The sequence below is a fragment of the Chionomys nivalis genome, chromosome X (genome assembly GCF_950005125.1).
Source record: "Chionomys nivalis chromosome X, mChiNiv1.1, whole genome shotgun sequence".
Taxonomy (NCBI): domain Eukaryota; kingdom Metazoa; phylum Chordata; class Mammalia; order Rodentia; family Cricetidae; genus Chionomys; species Chionomys nivalis.
This window is the reverse complement of record NC_080112.1, coordinates 74,705,795-74,725,165: the sequence shown is the minus strand read 5'-3', so window position 1 is coordinate 74,725,165 and position 19,371 is coordinate 74,705,795. Positions and strand designations below refer to the sequence as shown.

The 19,371-nt window shown below is 45.5% G+C and overlaps 1 long non-coding RNA gene across 2 annotated transcripts in view; it reads left to right on the top strand.

Moving 5' to 3' along the window:
• Window positions 1–19,371, top strand: part of LOC130867281 (uncharacterized) — a 99,582-nt gene that overhangs the window by 57,456 nt on the left and 22,755 nt on the right. The gene's annotated exons all lie outside the window — the stretch shown is intronic.

The window sequence follows — 19,371 nt, the reverse complement described above, 5'->3', positions numbered from 1 at the left end:
TCCAAGAATACTCCATGGCTGAGCTGGTATGTGGACTGCTTGAACCCAGCACTTTCTGTGAGTCCCAATGAAGCATAGTGACTGTCACGTGACGCAGTCAGCAGATGGGATTTTGTAATTGGATACCAAATAGATGTGAAGGATGGGCACATTGTAAGAAGGCGAGACACTTAGGACAGAAATCTATGAAGAGGTGGCATGCAAATGACTAGGTTCAGGCTAGGCCTAGGAGGGCAGGGATTAGAGATTCTGGGTTATTGGTGATATTCATGGCTGGGTTGGAGTACAGATTACATCAGTTAGGCCTTTGTGTATGAGGGGCTGAGAAATGATATGATCAGAAAGACTCACCTGGTTTGGGGCTGTGCAAAGAAAGCAACAGAGACCTCTTATGACTGCAGAGGTTCTCAACGTGGGGATGACATTACTCAAAGATCATCAGATATTTACATTAAAATTCATAAGAGTAGCAAAATAACACTGAGGAAGTCTCAACAAAAATAATTGCATGGTTACTGATAAAAACAACATGAGGAACTGTATTAAAGGGTCAAAGAATTATGAAGGTTAAATCCACTTTCATGTGTTTTAAAATAGATGTGTTAGAGTTTGTGTTCCCCAGGATTGGACACTATAAGGCCTAGGTACACAACAAGGTTTCTGTTCTGGAGAGTGGAGACAATGGTGATGGTTGAATATCTTGGTGACTCAGGGGGCTTTGGTGTTGCATAGACTTCTGGACCATAGACAGGGATCCCAAGAGAATGTGGATGCCAGAGGTGAGGGCAAAGCTTCAAATAATCTCTCAAAATGGTCTGACAGTGAACCAAAGATCCCAGTTGATTCTAAATGGTCAAATTTGGTGACAGTGGCACCATAAATGCCCCAACTAAGTGGTAAGGTTAAAAAAATTGTGCAACACCATTGGGCCACCTAGAGATGGGCAGGGAAATGGAGGATGAAAATGTGTTTGTGCCAATTTTGGGATGGAAGGGGAGTTGTGGGACCCAACAAAGGCTGCTGAGGGGAGAATGCATGAGCATGAGAGGAACCAGGTTTAAAGCTGGCTTGGCTGATGCACATGTTGTGAGACCAAGGAAAGGCCCTGCCCTGTGCTGGTGGCCTGCAATCATGTGTCCTGGTCTTATCATACTGGACTGGCCTAGAGAACCTGGGTCCTCAGTTCTGTTTTGTGTTGTGTTCAGGGGAAGCCATGTTTGTGACTAGTGCTCTCCCCTTGCTGGTCTAGTGCACATGGTGTGCATGGCCATCTAGACTAGGAGAATGGGAACATGGCCTGTGAAGGCAGTTCTGGGATCCTCACTTTGTTGGAATGGACCACAGGATATGGGCAATCACTGAGACCTGGGCCTATGACACTGTGAGAAGCTGTGGATATGTGGCACTGACTGCTCATGGCTTGAATGTCTAGAGGACAGCCCCAGTGAAAACTAAGGGTGTGAGCCAGTGTGGGAGGATCCATTACTAGAAGACTCTATGGTTGAACTGAAATGTATTCTATACATTTCATGTATTCTATACAATACATGTATTCTATATGACAGCAGCACTTCCTAGAAATCCCTCTACAGTAAATAGTGTGACTGTGGCATTTCTTATAATCACTCACACAGGATTTTGCACAGTCCCTTAGTGCCACATACATGTGTGGTATGGTCACATTCTAAGAAATCCAGACCATTGACAAGAATCCATGAGATGTAGCCATGCATCTTCAATATTCCAGCTTGGCCTAAGAGTTTAAGGTAGTGGGATAATTGCCGGGTTATTAGTCCCTCTCCAGACTGTGTTGGTGTGCAGATTACATAAGCATGGTATCAAAGAGAATGACTGGGAAATCATGGGATCTGGACTCTCACCTGGCTTGGTGCTGTGAAATCCAATAGAGACATTTTCTTAGGGAAGGTGTTCTCAAGCAGTGGGAAGTGACCCTCCCAAAGACCATCTGAAGCAATGCAATTTATATTATGATTCATAACAACAGCAAAACTGCAGGTAGGATGCTCCAATGAAAACACTTTGACGGTCAGTGTTCACTAGAACATGAAAAATTTTGCCTTATGATCACAGCATGAGGAGGGTTGAAACCCACTGTCGTATTGTTTTCAAATAGCAGATAGGCTAGGATCTCGGTCACTCTCTATGAAGATAAAGTGTAAGATCTATGACCACAGAAAGGACTCTGTCCTGGGAGAGTTGGGAAAACAGGGGTGGTTCAATATCTTGGTCATTCGAGAGGCAATGATGTTGCACAGGCCCATAGACAAGCATCCCTAGAGGATGTGGGTGATGTGGCTGAAGGCAAAGCTTCAGACAATTTCTGAAGCTGATCCTACTGGGCGTGATAGGATCCCAGTTAATTCTAAATGATTAAACTTTGGGGATGAGAACCAAAATGCCACAATTAAGTGGTCAGGTTCAAAACAATATGCAACATCAGCTGGGCCACCTAGTGATGGGCAGGAAAATAGAGACTGAAAATGTGTCTGTACCTGTTTTGGGATGGGGGAGGAACTGTGGGACACAACTCAGCCTGCTGAGGGGAGAATGCATGAGCATGAGAGGAACCAGGTTCAAAGCTGGCTTGGCTGATGCACATGTTGTGAGACCAAGGAAAGGCCATGCCCTGTGCTGGCGGCCTGCAATCATGTGTCCTGGTCTCATCATACTGGACTGGCCTAGAGAACCTGGGTCCTCAGCTCTGTTTTGTGTTGTGTTCAGGGGAAGCCATGTTTGTGACTAGAGTTCTCCCTTTGATGGTCTAGTGCACATGGTGTGCATAGCCATCTAGACTGGGAGAAAGGGAACATGGCCTGTGAAGGCAGTACTGAGATGCTCACTTTGATAAGTCGAATACAGGATAAGAGTGATCTGTGAGAACTGGAACTAGGGGATTATATGAAAAGCTGTGGACACATAGATCTCACTGCTCATAACTTGAATAACTGGCAAACTGTGCCAACCAGGCCTAAAAGCATGAGCCAGTGTTGGAAGTTAGGTATCTAGAAAACTCCTAGGCTCAGCTGATACGAAGTCTGTGTAACAGCAGCCTTTCCTTGAAATCCCTATATTGTAGGTTGACTATGGCGCAAAAGGAATTTAGAGGACAGGATTTTGCATAGTCCTTCTGAAGCCAGAAACATGTGTGGTATACTCACCATGTAACAAGATCAAAGCAGGGATGAGAATGCTGGAAATGCTGGCAGTTAGATGACAAGATTCCAACTTGGCCTAAGAGTTTAGGCTAGTGGGGGAGTCGAGGAGATATTGGTCTCTAGCAGGACTTTGTTGGTTTTCAGAATACATGTGCATGGTGTATGTGTAACAAAGACTGAGAAATCGTGGGATCTGGACATGCACCTGGCTCAGTAATGTGAAATCATACAGAACACTTTTATGGCAGTTGTTGTCAGGCAGTGGCAAGCAACCCTCCCAAAGACCATTTGAGGCAAAGATATGCCTGTGACAATTGAAAGCACCAGATGAATTAAAATTAGGATGTCTGTGACGATTCATAGCATGAGCAACATTGCAGTAAAGACTTCTAAATAAAAATAATATTATGGCTGGTGGTCACCAGAACATGAGAAACTTTGCTAAAGGGTCACAGCATGAGGAGGGTTGAAAGCCACTGTCTTTGGTTCATCATGAAGTAGGTGGTATGCAGGCTGGAATACTCTGCATGAATGGAAAGTGTAAGGCCTATGCCCTCATGAAGGCCTTGTACTGGGAAAGTGGTGACAAAGGTGGTGGTTGAATATCTTGGTCACTCAATAAGCATTGGAGTTGCACAGATTTCTGGACCACACACGAGCATCCCTAGATAAGATGTGGATGCCATGGGTAACGGCAAAGCTTCTGACAATCTCTGAGGATGGTCTGACTGGGAACGAAAGAATCCCAGGTAGTTTTATATGATTAAAATTTGGGGGTGAGAACAAAAATCCCCCAACAAAGTGGTCAGGTTCAAAAACATGTGCAATTCCAGCTGGACCACATAGTGATGGACAGGGAAATGGAGGATGAAAATATGGCTGTGCCTATTTTGGATTGACGGATGAGTTGTGGGACACAGCACAGCCTGCTGAAGAGAGAATGCATGAGCATGAGAAGAACCAGGTTCAAATCTGGCTTGGATGATACACATGTTTTGAGATCAAGGAGAGGTCCTGCCCTGTGCTGGTGGCCTGCAATCATGTGTCCTGTTATCATCATATTGGACTGGCCTACAGAACCTGGGTCCTCAGCTCTGCTTTCTGTTCTGTTCAGGGAAAGCCATGTATGTGACTAGTGCTATTTCTTTGCTCTTCTAGTGCACATGGTGTGCATAGCCATCTAGATTGGGAGAATGGAAACACGGCCTGTGAAGGCAGTTCTGGAATCTAGACTTTGCTGGAAAGGATCACAGGACTAGGGTGTAATGTGAGATATGGGCCAATACCACTATGAGAAGCTGTGGACATGTGGCCCTCACTGCTCATGGCTTGGATGTTTGAGAACAGTCCCAGGTAGACCTAAAGGTTTAAGCCAGTGTAGGAGGATCCATTACTAGAAGACTCTATGGTTGAGCTGGAATGCAATCTGTATGACAGCAGCACTTGCTAGAAATCCCTCTACTTAAGGACGGTGACTCCATTATATTTGACAATCACCCAGTCAGAATTTTGTACAGTCCTTTTGCTGCCTCATACATGTAGGGTATGGTCACATTCTAAGAAGTCCAGACCAGGGGCAAAAATCCACGAGATGTAGCCATGCAGGCTTCAATATTCCAGTTTGGCCTGGGAGTTTTAGGTAGTGGCATAATCTCTGGGTTATTGGTCCCTCTTTTTACTGTGTTGGTGTGCAGATTCCATCAGCTCAGTGTCAAAAAGAATGACGCAGATATCATGGGATCTGGACTCTCATCTGACTTGGTGTTGTGAAATCCTATAGAGACATTTTCTTAGGGAAGGTGTTCTCAGGCAGTGGGAAGCAACCCTCCTAAAGACCACCTGAAGTAATGAAATTTATATGGCGAATCATAACACCAGGAAAATTGCAGTTAGGATCTCCCAATGAATGCAATTTTACCATCAGTGTTCACCAGAACACGAGAAATTTTGCTAAATGGTCGCAGCATGAGGAGCGTTGAAACCCACTGTCCTATGGTTTTCAAATCGTAGATATGATAGAGACTGGGTCACTCTCCTTGAATGGAAAGTGTAAGGCCTATGCCCACAGCAAGACCTCTGTCCTGAGAGAGTGAGGTCAATTGGTGTGGATGGTTATCTGGGTCACAAAGGACGATTTGGTGTTGGACAGACTTCTGGACCATAGGCAGGCATCCCTAGACGATGGGGATTCCATTAGTAAGGTCAAAGCTTCAGAAAATGTCCAAGGCTGGACTGACTGAGAACTGAAGGGTCCAGGCTGGTTCTAACAGATTCAAATTTGTGAATGGTGGGACCAAAACACCCCAACTCAGTGATAAGGTTCAAAATCTGTACAATACCACCTGGACCACATAGTGAAGGGTGGGTATGTAGAGGATGAAAATGTGTCTGGGTTTGGGGATGAGGGAGGAATTTTGGGTCTGCACCCAGCCTGCTGAGGGGAGAATGCATGAGCATGAGAGGAACCAGGTTTAAATCTGGCTTGGCTGATGCACATGTTGTGAGACCAAGGAAAGGCCCTGCCCTGTGCTGGTGGCCTGCAATCATGTGTCCTGGTCTCATCATATTGGACTGGCCTACTGAACCTGGGTCCTCAGCTCTGTTTTGTGTTGTGTTCAGGGGAAGCCATGTTTGTGACTAGTGCTCTCCACTTGCTGGTCTAGTGAACATGGTGTGCATGGCTATTCAGACTGGAAGAACAATAACATGGCCTGATTAGACAGTTCTGGGATCCTCAATTTGATGAAGTGGATCTCAGAATGAGGTTGATCTGTGTAAACTGCGACTAGGGGATTATATGAGGGGATGTGGACATCTGGATCTCACTGCTCATGGCCTGAGTGCCTGGTGAACTGTGACAACCAGGCCTAAGAGCGTGAGCCAGTGTAGGAAGTTGTGTATCCAGCAAACTCCTAGGCTGAGCTGGTATGAAGACTGTGTGACAGCAGCCGTTCCTTGAAATCCCCACATTGTAGGTTACTGTGGCTAATAAGGCCATTACAGGACAGGCTTTGCATAGTCCTTTTGAAGCCACCAACATGTGTGGTATACTCACCCTGTAACAAAACCAAAGCAGGGACGAGAATCCTTAAAATGCTGCTATATAGACTACAAGATTCCAGCTTGGCCTAGGAGTTTAGGCTAGTGGGGGACTCGAGGAGATATTGGTCCCTCTCAGGACTCTGATGGAATGTAGAAAACATCTACGTGGAGCATGTGTAACAGAGACTGAGAAATCATGGGACCTGGACACTCACCTGTATCGGTGCTGTGAAATCCTACAGAGCCCTTTTATGGCAGTTGTTGTCAAACAGTGGGAATCAACCCTCCCAAAGACCATCTGCAGCAAAGATGTATCTGTGACAATTCACAGCACCAGAAAAATTTCAGTTAGAATATGTCTGTTAAGATTCATAACAACTGCAAAATTGTAGTGAGGGTGTCTGAATGAAAATAATTTTATGACTGGTGGTCACCAGAACATGGTAACTTTGCTAAAGGTTTGCAGCATGAGGAGGGTTGAAAGCCACTGTCTTTGGTACATCATGTAGTAGGTGGTATACAGGCTGGAGCGCTCTGTGTGAATAGAAAGTGTGTGGCCAATGCCCTCATCATGGTCTCCGTACTGGAGAAGTGGTGACAACGGTGGTGGTTGAATATTTGGTCACTCAAGAGGCATAGTGTTACACATTCTTCTGGACCATACACGAGCATCCCTAGATAAGATGTGGATGCCATGGGTAACGGCAAAGCTTCTGACAATCTCTGAGGATGGTCTGACTGGGAACGAAAGAATCCCAGGTAGTTCTATATGATTAAAATTTGGGGGTGAGAACAAAAATCCCCCAACAAAGTGGTCAGGTTCAAAAACATGTGCAATTCCAGCTGGACCACATAGTGATGGACAGGGAAATGGAGGATGAAAATATGACTGTGCCTATTTTGGATTGACGGATGAGTTGTGGGACACAGCACAGCCTGCTGAAGAGAGAATGCATGAGCATGAGAGGAACCAGGTTCAAATCTGGCTTGGCTGATACACATGTTTTGAGACCAATAAATGCCCTGCCCTGTGCTGGTGGCCTGATATCGTGTGTCCTGGGCTCTTTATACTGGACTGGCCTACAGAACCTGGGTCCTCAGCTCTGCTTTGTGTTGTGTTCAGGGGAAGCCATGTTTGTGACTAGTTCTCTCCCCTTGCTCTTCTAGTGCACACGGTGTTCATAGCCATCTAGACTGAGAGAATGGGAACATGGCCTCTGAAGGCAGTTCTGGGATCTTCACTTTGCTGGAAAGGATCACAGGACTAGGGTGTACTGTGAGATCTGTGCCAAAACCACTATGAGAAGCTGTGGTCATGTGGCCCTCACTGCTCATGGCTTGGATGTTTGAGAACAGTCCCAGGTAGACCTAAAGGTTTAAGCCAGTGTAGGAGGATCCATTACTAGAAGACTCTATGGTTGAGCTGGAATGCAATCTGTATGACAGCAGCACTTGCTAGAAATCCCTCTACTTAAGGACGGTGACTCCATTATATTTGACAATCACCCAGTCAGAATTTTGCACAGTCCTTTTGCTGCCTCATACATGTGGGGTATGGTCACATTCTAAGGAGTCCAGACCAGGGGCAAAAATCCACGAGATGTAGCCATGCAGGCTTCAATATTCCAGTTTGGCCTGGGAGTTTTAGGTAGTCGCATAATCTCTGGGTTATTGGTCCCTCTTTTTACTGTGTTGGTGTGCAGATTCCATCAGCTCAGTGTCAAAAAGAATGACGCAGATATCATGGGATCTGGACTCTCACCTGGCTTGGTGTTGTGAAATCCTATAGAGACATTTTCTTAGGGAAGGTGTTCTCAGGCAGTGGGAAGCAACCCTCCTAAAGACCACCTGAAGTAATGAAATTTATATGGCGAATCATAACACCAGGAAAATTGCAGTTAGGATCTCCCAATGAATGCAATTTTACCATCAGTGTTCACCAGAACACGAGAAATTTTGCTAAATGGTCGCAGCATGAGGAGCGTTGAAACCCACTGTCCTATGGTTTTCAAATCATAGATATGATAGAGTCTGGGTCACTCTCCTTGAATGGAAAGTGTAAGGCCTATGCCCACAGCAAGACCTCTGTCCTGAGAGAGTGAGGTCAATGGTTGTGGATGGTTATCTGGGTCACAAAGGACGATTTGGTGTTGGACAGACTTCTGGACCATAGGCAGGCATCCCTAGACGATGGGGATTCCATTAGTAAGGTCAAAGCTTCAGAAAATGTCCAAGGCTGGACTGACTGAGAACTGAAGGGTCCCGGCTGGTTCTAACAGATTCAAATTTGTGAATGGTGGGACCCAAAACACCCCAACTCAGTGATAAGGTTCAAAATCTGTACAATACCACCTGGACCACATAGTGAAGGGTGGGTATGTAGAGGATGAAAATGTGTCTGGGTTTGGGGATGAGGGAGAAATTTTGGGTCTGCACCCAGCCTGCTGAGGGGAAAATGCATGAGCATGAGAGGAACCAGGTTTAAAACTGGCTTGGCTGATGCACATGTTGTGAGACCAAGGAAAGGCCGTGCCCTGTGCTGGTGGCCTGCAATCATGTGTCCTGGTCTCATCATATTGGACTGGCCTACTGAACCTGGGTCCTCAGCTCTGTTTTGTGTTGTGTTCAGGGGAAGCATGTTTGTGACTAGTGCTCTCCACTTGCTGGTCTAGTGAACATGGTGTGCATGGCTATTCAGACTGGAAGAACAGTAACATGGCCTGATTAGACAGTTCTGGGATCCTCAATTTGATGAAGTGGATCTCAGAATGAGGGTGATCTTTGAAAACTGCGACTAGGGGATTATATGAGGGGATGTGGACATCTGGATCTCACTGCTCATGTCCTGAGTGCCTGGTGAACTGTGACAACCAGGCCTAAGAGCAGGAGCCAGTGTAGGAAGTTGTGTATCCAGGAAACTCCTAGGCTGAGCTGGTATGAAGACTGTGTGACAGCAGCCGTTCCTTGAAATCCCCACATTGTAGGTTACTGTGGCTAATAAGGCCGTTACAGGACAGGCTTTGCATAGTCCTTTTGAAGCCACCAACATGTGTGGTATACTCACCCTGTAACAAAACCAAAGCAGGGACGAGAATCCTTAAAATGCTGCTATATAGACTACAAGATTCCAGCTTGGCCTAGGAGTTTAGGCTAGTGGGGGACTCGAGGAGATATTGGTCCCTCTCAGGACTCTGATGGAATGTAGAAAACATCTACATGGAGCATGTGTAACAGAGACTGAGAAATCATGGGACCTGGACACTCACCTGTATCGGTGCTGTGAAATCCTACAGAGCCCTTTTATGGCAGTTGTTGTCAAACAGTGGGAATCAACCCTCCCAAAGACCATCTGCAGCAAAGATGTATCTGTGACAATTCACAGCACCAGAAAAATTTCAGTTAGAATATGTCTGTTAAGATTCATAACAACTGCAAAATTGTAGTGAGGGTGTCTGAATGAAAATAATTTTATGACTGGTGGTCACCAGAACATGGTAACTTTGCTAAAGGTTTGCTGCATGAGGAGGGTTGAAAGCCACTGTCTTTGGTACATCATGTAGTAGGTGGTATACAGGCTGGAGCGCTCTGTGTGAATAGAAAGTGTGTGGCCAATGCCCTCATCATGGTCTCCGTACTGGAGAAGTGGTGACAACGGTGGTGGTTGAATATTTGGTCACTCAAGAGGCATAGTGTTACACATTCTTCTGGACCATACACGGGCATCCCTAGAGGATGTGGATGCCATGCGTGAGGGTTAAGCTTCTGACAATCCCTGAGGATGGTCTGACTGAGAACCAAATGATCACAGGTAATTCTATAGGATTAAAATTTGACGTTGAGAACAAAATTGACTAACAATGTAGTCAGGTTCAAAAAATTGTGCAACACCATTGGGCCACCTAATGATTGACAGGGAAATGGAGGATGAAAATATGACTGTGCCTATTTTGGGATGAGGGATGAGTTGTGGGACACAGCACAGCCTGCTGAGGAGAGACTGCATGAGCATGAGAGGAACCAGGTTCAAATCTGGCTTGGCTGATACACATGTTTTGAGACCAATAAATGCCCTGCCCTGTGCTGGTGGCCTGATATCGTGTGTCCTGGGCTCTTCATACTGGACTGGCCTACAGAACCTGGGTCCTCAGCTCTGCTTTGTGTTGTGTTCAGGGGAAGCCATGTTTGTGACTAGTTCTCTCCCCTTGCTCTTCTAGTGTACACGGTGTTCATAGCCATCTAGACTGAGAGAATGGAAACATGGCCTCTGAAGGCAGTTCTGGGATCTTCACTTTGCTGGAAAGGATCACAGGACTAGGGTGTACTGTGAGATCTGTGCCAAAACCACTATGAGAAGCTGTGGTCATGTGGCCCTCACTGCTCATGGCTTGGATGTTTGAGAACAGTCCCAGGTAGACCTAAAGGTTTAAGCCAGTGTAGGAGGATCCATTACTAGAAGACTCTATGGTTGAGCTGGAATGCAATCTGTATGACAGCAGCACTTGCTAGAAATCCCTCTACTTAAGGACGGTGACTCCATTATATTTGACAATCACCCAGTCAGAATTTTGCACAGTCCTTTTGCTGCCTCATACATGTGGGGTATGGTCACATTCTAAGGAGTCCAGACCAGGGGCAAAAATCCACGAGATGTAGCCATGCAGGCTTCAATATTCCAGTTTGGCCTGGGAGTTTTAGGTAGTCGCATAATCTCTGGGTTATTGGTCCCTCTTTTTACTGTGTTGGTGTGCAGATTCCATCAGCTCAGTGTCAAAAAGAATGACGCAGATATCATGGGATCTGGACTCTCACCTGGCTTGGTGTTGTGAAATCCTATAGAGACATTTTCTTAGGGAAGGTGTTCTCAGGCAGTGGGAAGCAACCCTCCTAAAGACCACCTGAAGTAATGAAATTTATATGGCGAATCATAACACCAGGAAAATTGCAGTTAGGATCTCCCAATGAATGCAATTTTACCATCAGTGTTCACCAGAACACGAGAAATTTTGCTAAATGGTCGCAGCATGAGGAGCGTTGAAACCCACTGTCCTATGGTTTTCAAATCGTAGATATGATAGAGTCTGGGTCACTCTCCTTGAATGGAAAGTGTAAGGCCTATGCCCACAGCAAGACCTCTGTCCTGAGAGAGTGAGGTCAATGGTTGTGGATGGTTATCTGGGTCACAAAGGACGATTTGGTGTTGGACAGACTTCTGGACCATAGGCAGGCATCCCTAGACGATGGGGATTCCATTAGTAAGGTCAAAGCTTCAGACAATGTCTGAGGCTGGACTGACTGAGGACTGAAGGGTCCCGGCTGGTTCTAACAGATTCAAATTTGTGAATGGTGGGACCCAAAACACCCCAACTCAGTGGTAAGGTTCAAAATCTGTACAATACCACCTGGACCACATAGTGAAGGGTGGGTATGTAAAGGATGAAAATGTGTCTGGGTTTGGGGATGAGGGAGGAATTTTGGGTCTGCACCCAGCCTGCTGAGGGGAGAATGCATGAGCATGAGAGGAACCAGGTTTAAATCTGGCTTGGCTGATGCACATGTTGTGAGACCAAGGAAAGGCCATGCCCTGTGCTGGTGACCTGCAATCATGTGTCCTGGTCTCATCATATTGGACTGGCCTACTGAACCTGGGTCCTCAGCTCTGTTTTGTGTTGTGTTCAGGGGAAGCCATGTTTGTGACTAGTGCTCTCTCCTTGCTGGTCGAGTGAACATGGTGTGCATAGCCATCCAGACTGGAAGAATAGTAACATGGCCTGTTTAGACAGTTCTGGGATCCTCAATTTGATGAAGTGGATCTCAGAATGAGGTTGATCTGTGTAAACTGCGACTAGGGGATTATATGAGGGGATGTGGACATCTGGATCTCACTGCTCATGTCCTGAGTGCCTGGTGAACTGTGACAACCAGGCCTAAGAGCAGGAGCCAGTGTAGGAAGTTGTGTATCCAGGAAACTCCTAGGCTGAGCTGGTATGAAGACTGTGTGACAGCAGCCGTTCCTTGAAATCCCCACATTGTAGGTTAGTGTGGCTCATAAGGCCGTTACAGGACAGGCTTTGCATAGTCCTTTTGAAGCCACCAACATGTGTGGTATACTCACCCTGTAACAAAACCAAAGCAGGGACGAGAATCCTTAAAATGCTGCTATATAGACTACAAGATTCCAGCTTGGCCTAGGAGTTTAGGCTAGTGGGGGACTCGAGGAGATATTGGTCCCTCTCAGGACTCTGATGGAATGTAGAAAACATCTACATGGAGCATGTGTAACAGAGACTGAGAAATCATGGGACCTGGACACTCACCTGTATCGGTGCTGTGAAATCCTACAGAGCCCTTTTATGGCAGTTGTTGTCAAACAGTGGGAATCAACCCTCCCAAAGACCATCTGCAGCAAAGATGTATCTGTGACAATTCACAGCACCAGAAAAATTTCAGTTAGAATATGTCTGTTAAGATTCATAACAACTGCAAAATTGTAGTTAGGGTGTCTCAATAAAAATAATTTTATGAAAAAAAAATTAAAAAAAAATAATTTTATGACTGGTGGTCACCAGAACTTGATAACTTTGCTAAAGGTTTGCAGCATGAGGAGGGTTGAAAGCCACTGTCTTTGGTTCATCATGTAGTAGGTGGTATACAGGCTGGAACGCTCTGTGTGAATAGAAAGTGTGTGGCCAATGCCCTCATCATGGTCTCCATACTGGAGAAGTGGTGACAACGGTGGTGGTTGAATATCTTGGTCACTCAAGAGGCATGGTGTTACACATTCTTCTGGACCATACACGGGCATCACTAGAGGATGTAGATGCCATGTGTGAGGGCAAAGCTTCTTTCTGACAATCTCTGAGGATGGTCTGACTGGGAACCAAATGATCCCAGGTAATTCTATTTGATTAAAATTTGGGTGTGAGAACAACAATCCTTCAACCAAGCGGTCAGATTCAAAAAATTGTGTAACACCATTAGGCCACCTAGTGATGAACAGGGAAATGGAGGATGAAAGTGTGTCTGTGCCTATTTGGGGATGAGGGATGAGTTGTGGGACACAGCACAGCCTGCTGAGGAGAGAATGCATGAGCATGAGAGGAACCAGGTTCAAATCTGGCTTGGATGATACACATGTTTTGAGACCAAGGAAAGGTCCTGCCCTGTGCTGGTGGCCTGCAATCATGTGTCCTGTTATCATCATATTGGACTGGCCTACAAAACCTGGGTCCTCAGCTCTGATTTGTATTTTGTTCAGGGGAAGCCATGTATGTGAGTAGTGCTATTTCTTTGTTCATCTACTGCACATGGTGTGCATAGCCATCTAGCCTGGGAGAATGGGAACATGGCCTCTGAAGGCAGTTCTGGGACCCTCACTATGCTGGAAAGAATCACAGGACTAGGGTGTACTGTGAGGTCTGTGCCAATACCACTATGAGAATCTGTGGACATTTGGCCCTCACTGCTCATGGCTTGAATGTTAGAGGACAGTTCCCCGGTAGACCTGAATGTGTGAGCCGGTGTATGAGGATCCATTACTAAAAGACTCTCTGCTTGAGCTGGAATACAGTCTGTATGATAGCAGCACTTGCTAGAAATCCCTCTACTTAAGGACGGTTACTTCCATATCTTTGACAGGCAACCAGACAAGATTTTGCACAGTCCTTTTTGTACCACATTTATGTAGGCTATGGTCACATTCTAAGATATCTAGACTGTGGGCAAGAATCCATGAAATTCAACCATGTAGACTTCAATGTTCCAGCTTGACCTATGAGTTTCCGTTAGTTGGGCAGACACGTTGTTATTGGTCCCCTTCTTGACTGTGTTGGTATGCAGACTACATCAGCTCAGTGTCAAAGAGAATGAATGAGAAATTATGGGATCTTGACCTTCACCTGGCTCCGTGCTATAATCTTATGGAGACATTTTCTTAAAGATGTGTTCTCAACCTGTGGGAGGCAAACTCCCAAACACCATTTGACGCAACACAATTTATATGGCGATTCATAACACCAGCAAAGCTGCAGTTAGGATGTCCCAATGAAAACAATTTTATGGCTTGTGTTCACCAGAACACGAGAAATTATTGTAAATGTTCGCAGCATGATGAGGGTTGAAACCAACTCTCGTATTGTTTTCAAATCGTAGATAGGTTAGGGTTTGGGTCATTCTCCTTGAATGGAAAGTGCATGACCTATGCCCACAGCAAGCTTTCTCTCCTGGGAGAGTGAGGTCATGGTGGTAGATGGTTATCTGTGTCCCAAGGGAGGCTTTGGCGTTGCACAGGCATCTGGATCATAGACAGGCATCCCGAGAGGATGTGGATGACATGGGGAAGAGCAAAGTTTCAGACAATGATTGAGGCCTGTCTGACTGGGAACCAAAGATCTCAGCTTATTTTTAATGATTCAAATTTGTGAAAGGTGGTGACCAAAATACCCCAACTTAATGATAAGGTTCAAAAACTGTAGAATAGGGCTGGCAAGATGGCTCAGAGGTTAAGAGCACTGCCTGTTCTTCCAGAGGTCCTGAGTTCAGTTCCTAGCAAACACATGTGGCTCAAAACCATCTGTAATGAGCTCTGATGCCAACTCAGTATACATAATAAAGAAGTAAGTAAATCTTCAAAATTATACCTGTGCAACACCACCTGGGTCATCTAGTGAAGTACGGGTACTGGGAGGATTAAAATGTGTCTGGGTTTTGGGATGAGGGAGGAATTTTGGGTCCTCACCCAGCCTGCAGAAGGGAGAATACATGAGCATAAGAGGAACCAGGTTTAAAGCTGGCTTGGCTGATGCACATGTTGTGAGACGAAGGAAAGATCCTGCCCTGGGCTGGTGGCCTGCAATCATATGTCCTGGTTTATCATATTGGAACGGCCTGCAGAACCTAGGTCCTCAGCTCTGCTTTGTGTTGAGTTCATGGGAAACCATGTTTGTGACTAGAGCTCTCTCCTTGCTGTGCATAGCCATCTAGACTGGAAGAAAGGGAACATGGCCTGTGAAGGAAGTTCTGGGATTCTCACCTTCCTGGAATGAATCTCAGGATAAGGGTGATCTGTGAGACCTTCAACAATGGGATTATATGAGGAGATGTGGACACATGGATCTCACTGTTCATAGCTTGAATACCTGGCGAACTGTGCCATCCAGGCCTAAGAGCATGAGCCAGTGTTGGAAGTTAGGTATCTAGCAAACGCCTAGGCTGAGCTGGTATGAAGTCTGTGTGACAGCAGCCTTTCCTTGAAATCCCCACATTGTAGGTTGACTGTGGCTCATAAGGCCATTACAGGACAGGATTTTACATAGTCCATTTGAAACCACAAACATGTGTGGTATACTCACCCTATAACAAAACCAAAGAAAGGACGAGAATCCTCAAAATGCCTGCATATAGACCACAAGATTCCAGCTCGGCCTAGGAGTTTAGGCTAGTGGCAGACTGAGAGGATAATGGACAATCTCAGGACTCTGCTGGTGTGCAGAATACATGTACATGGTGTATCTGTAACAGAGACTGAGAAATCATGGGATCTGGAGACTCACCTGACTCAGTGCTGTGAAATCATACAGAGCGCTTCTTATGGCAATTATTGTCAAAACAGTGGGAATCAACCCTCCCAATGACAATCTCAAGCAAAGATATGTCTGGTACAAATCATAGAACCAGCAAAATTGAAATTAGGACTTGTCTGTTAGAATTCATAGCACCTGTAAAATTGCAGTGAGTATGTCCCAATGAAGAAAATTTTATGGGGCTGGAGAGATGGCTCAGAGGTTAAGAGCATTGCCTGCTCTTCCAAAGGTCCTGAGTTCAATTCCCAGCAACCACATGGTGGCTCACGACCATCTGTAATGAGGTCTGGTGCCCTCTTCTGGCCTTCAGACATACATGTAGACAGAATATTGTATACATAATAAGTAAATAAATATTAAAAAAAAAGTCACACCCCACACGTACATACAAATACTTTATTAAAAAAAAATTTGTGGCTGGTGGTCACCAGAACATGAGAAACTTTCTTAAAGGGTTGCAGCATGAGGAGGGTTGAAAGCCACTCTCTTAGGTACATCATGTAGTAGGTGCTTTTATACGCTGGAATGCTCTCCATGAATTGAAAATGTAAGGCCTATGTCCTCATCAAGGTCTCTGTACTGGGAGAGAGGGGACTACAGTGATGGTTGAATATCTTGGTCACTCAGGTGGCGTTGGTTTTGCACAGACTTCTGGATCATAGACAGGCATCCCTAGAGTATGTGGATGCCATGGGTGAGGGCAAGGCTTCAGACAACCTCTGAAGATGGTCTGACTGGGAACAATAAGATCCCAGGTAATTCAAAAGGATTCAAATTTGTGGATGAGAACCAAAATGCCCCAACTAAGTGGTCAAGTTCAAAAACCAGTGCAACACCAGTCGGCCACCAAGTGACTGACAGGGAAATGGAGGATTAAAACATGTCTGTGCTTGTTTTGGGTTGGGGGATGATTTGTGGGTCCCCGCAAAGCCTACTAAGGGGAGAATGCTTGAGCATGAGAGGGACCAGGTTCAAATCTGGCTTGGCTAATGCACAATAGTGAGAACAAGGACTGGCCCTGCCCTGTGCTGGTGGCCTGCAATCATGTGTCCTGGTCTCATCATATTGGACTGGCCTACAGAACCTGGGTCCTCAGTTCTGCTTTGTGTTCTGTTCAGGGGAAGCCATGTTTGTGACTAGAGTTTTCCCCTTGCTGGTCTGGTGCACAAGGTTTGCATAGCCATCTATACTGGGAGAATGGGAACATGGCCTGTGAAGGCAGTTCTGGGACCCTCATTTTCCTGGAATGAATCTCAGGGTCAGATGATCTGTGAGACCTGGAATAAAGGGATTATATGAGGAAATGTGGACACATGGATCTCACTGCTCATAGCCTGTATGTCTGGTGAACTGTGTCAGCTAGGCCTAAGAGCATGAGCCAGTGTAGGAAGTTATGTGTTCAGAAAACTCCAATGCTGGGCTGGAATAAAGTCTGTGTGACTCCAGCCTTTCCTTAAAATCCCCACATTGTAGGTTGACTGCACATAAGGACATTACAGACAGGATTTTGTATAGTCCTTTTGAAGCCATAAACATGTGTGGTATACTCACCCTGCAATAAAGCCAAAGCAGGAACGGGAATCCTCAAAATGCTGGCAATTAGACTACAAGATTCCAGCTTGGCCTAGAAGTTTAGGCTAGTGGGGCACCCTCTCAGGACTCTGATGGAATGTAGAAAACATCTACATGGAGTATGTGTAACAGAGACTGAGAAATCATGGGACCTGGACACTCACCTGTATCGGTGCTGTGAAATCCTACAGAGCCCTTTTATGGCAGTTGTTGTCAAACAGTGGGAATCAACCCTCCCAAAGACCATCTGCAGCAAAGATGTATCTGTGACAATTCACAGCACCAGAAAAATTTCAGTTAGAATATGTCTGTTAAGATTTATAACAACAGCAAAATTGAAGTTAGGATGTGTCAATGAAAATAATTTTACAGGAGAAACTTTGCTACAGGGTCGCAGCACGAGGAGGGTTGAAACCTACTGTCTTTAGTTCTTTATGAAGTAGGTGGATTACTGACTGGAACACTTTCCACGAATAAAAGTGTAAGGCCAATGCCCTCACCAAGGTCTCTGTCCTGGGAGAGTGGGGACAACGGTGGTGGCTGAATATCTTGGTCACTCAGGAGGCTTTGGTGTTGCATAGACTTCTGAACCATGGACAGGCATCCCTAGAGGAAGTGAATGTTATGGGTGAGGGCAAATCTTCAGACAACCTCTGAGGATTGTCTGACTGTGAAATAAAGGAAACCAGTGGATTCTAAATTGTCAAATTTGGTGACAGTGGGGCCATAAATGCCTATATACAGTGGTCTGTTTCAAAAATAAACTGTGCAGCACCAGTGGACCACCTAGTGCCAGATGGGTATTTGGAGGATGAAAATGTGTCTGTGCATGTTTGGGGATCGGGGAGGAGTTGTGGGTCCCCACACAGCCTGTTGAGGGGAGAATGCATGAGCATGAGAGGAACCAGGTTTAAATCTGGCCTGGCTAGGCACATGTTGTGAGACCAAGGAAAGACCCTGCCCTGTGCTGGTGGCCTGCAAACATGTGTCCTGGTCTCATCATATTGGACTGGCCTATAGAACCTGGGTCCTCAGAACTGTTTTGTGTTGTTTTCAGGGGAAGCCATGTTTGTTACTGGAAATCTCCCCTTGCTGGTCTAGAGCATGTGGTGTGCATAGCCATCTGGACTGGGAGAATGGGATCATGTCCAGTGAAGGCAGTTCTGGGATACTCACCTTGTTGGAATGGATCTCAGGAGAAGTGTGATCTGTGAGACCTGGAACTACAGGATTATATGAGGAAATTTGGACACATGGATCTCACTGCCCATAGCCTGAATGTTTGGTGAACTGTGCCAGCTAGGCCTAAGATCCAGTGTAGGAACTTATGTTTCCAGAAAACTCCAAGGCTGAGCTGGAATGAATCTGTATAACACTAGCCTTTCCTTAAAATGCCCACATTGTAGGTTGACTGCACATAAGACCATTAAACACAGGATTTTGTATAGTCCCTTTGAAGCCATAAACATGTGTGATACACTCACCTTGTAACAAAACCAAAGCAGGAACAGGAATCCTCAAAATGCTGGCAATTATACTACAAGATTCCAGCTTGACCTAGGAGTTAAGGCTAGTGGGGGGACTCGAGGAGATATTGCTCCCTCTCAGTACTCTGATGGAATGTAGAAAACATTTACATGGAGTATGTGTAAAAGGGACTGAGAAATAATGGCATCTGGAAACTCACGTGGCTCGGTGCTGTGAAATCCTACAGAGCCTTTTTATGGCAGTTGTTGTCAAACAGTGGGAATCAACCCTCCCAAAGACCATCTGCAGCAAAGATGTATCTGTGACAATTCACAGCACCAGAAAAATTTCAGTTAGAATATGTCTGTTAAGATTCATAACAACTGCAAAATTGTAGTTAGGGTGTCTGAATGAAAATAATTTTATGACTGGTGGTCACCAGAACATGAGAAACTTTGCTAAAGGGTCGCAGCATGAGAGGGTTGAAAGCCACTGTCTTTGGTTCATCATGTAGTAGGTGGTTATACATGATAGAA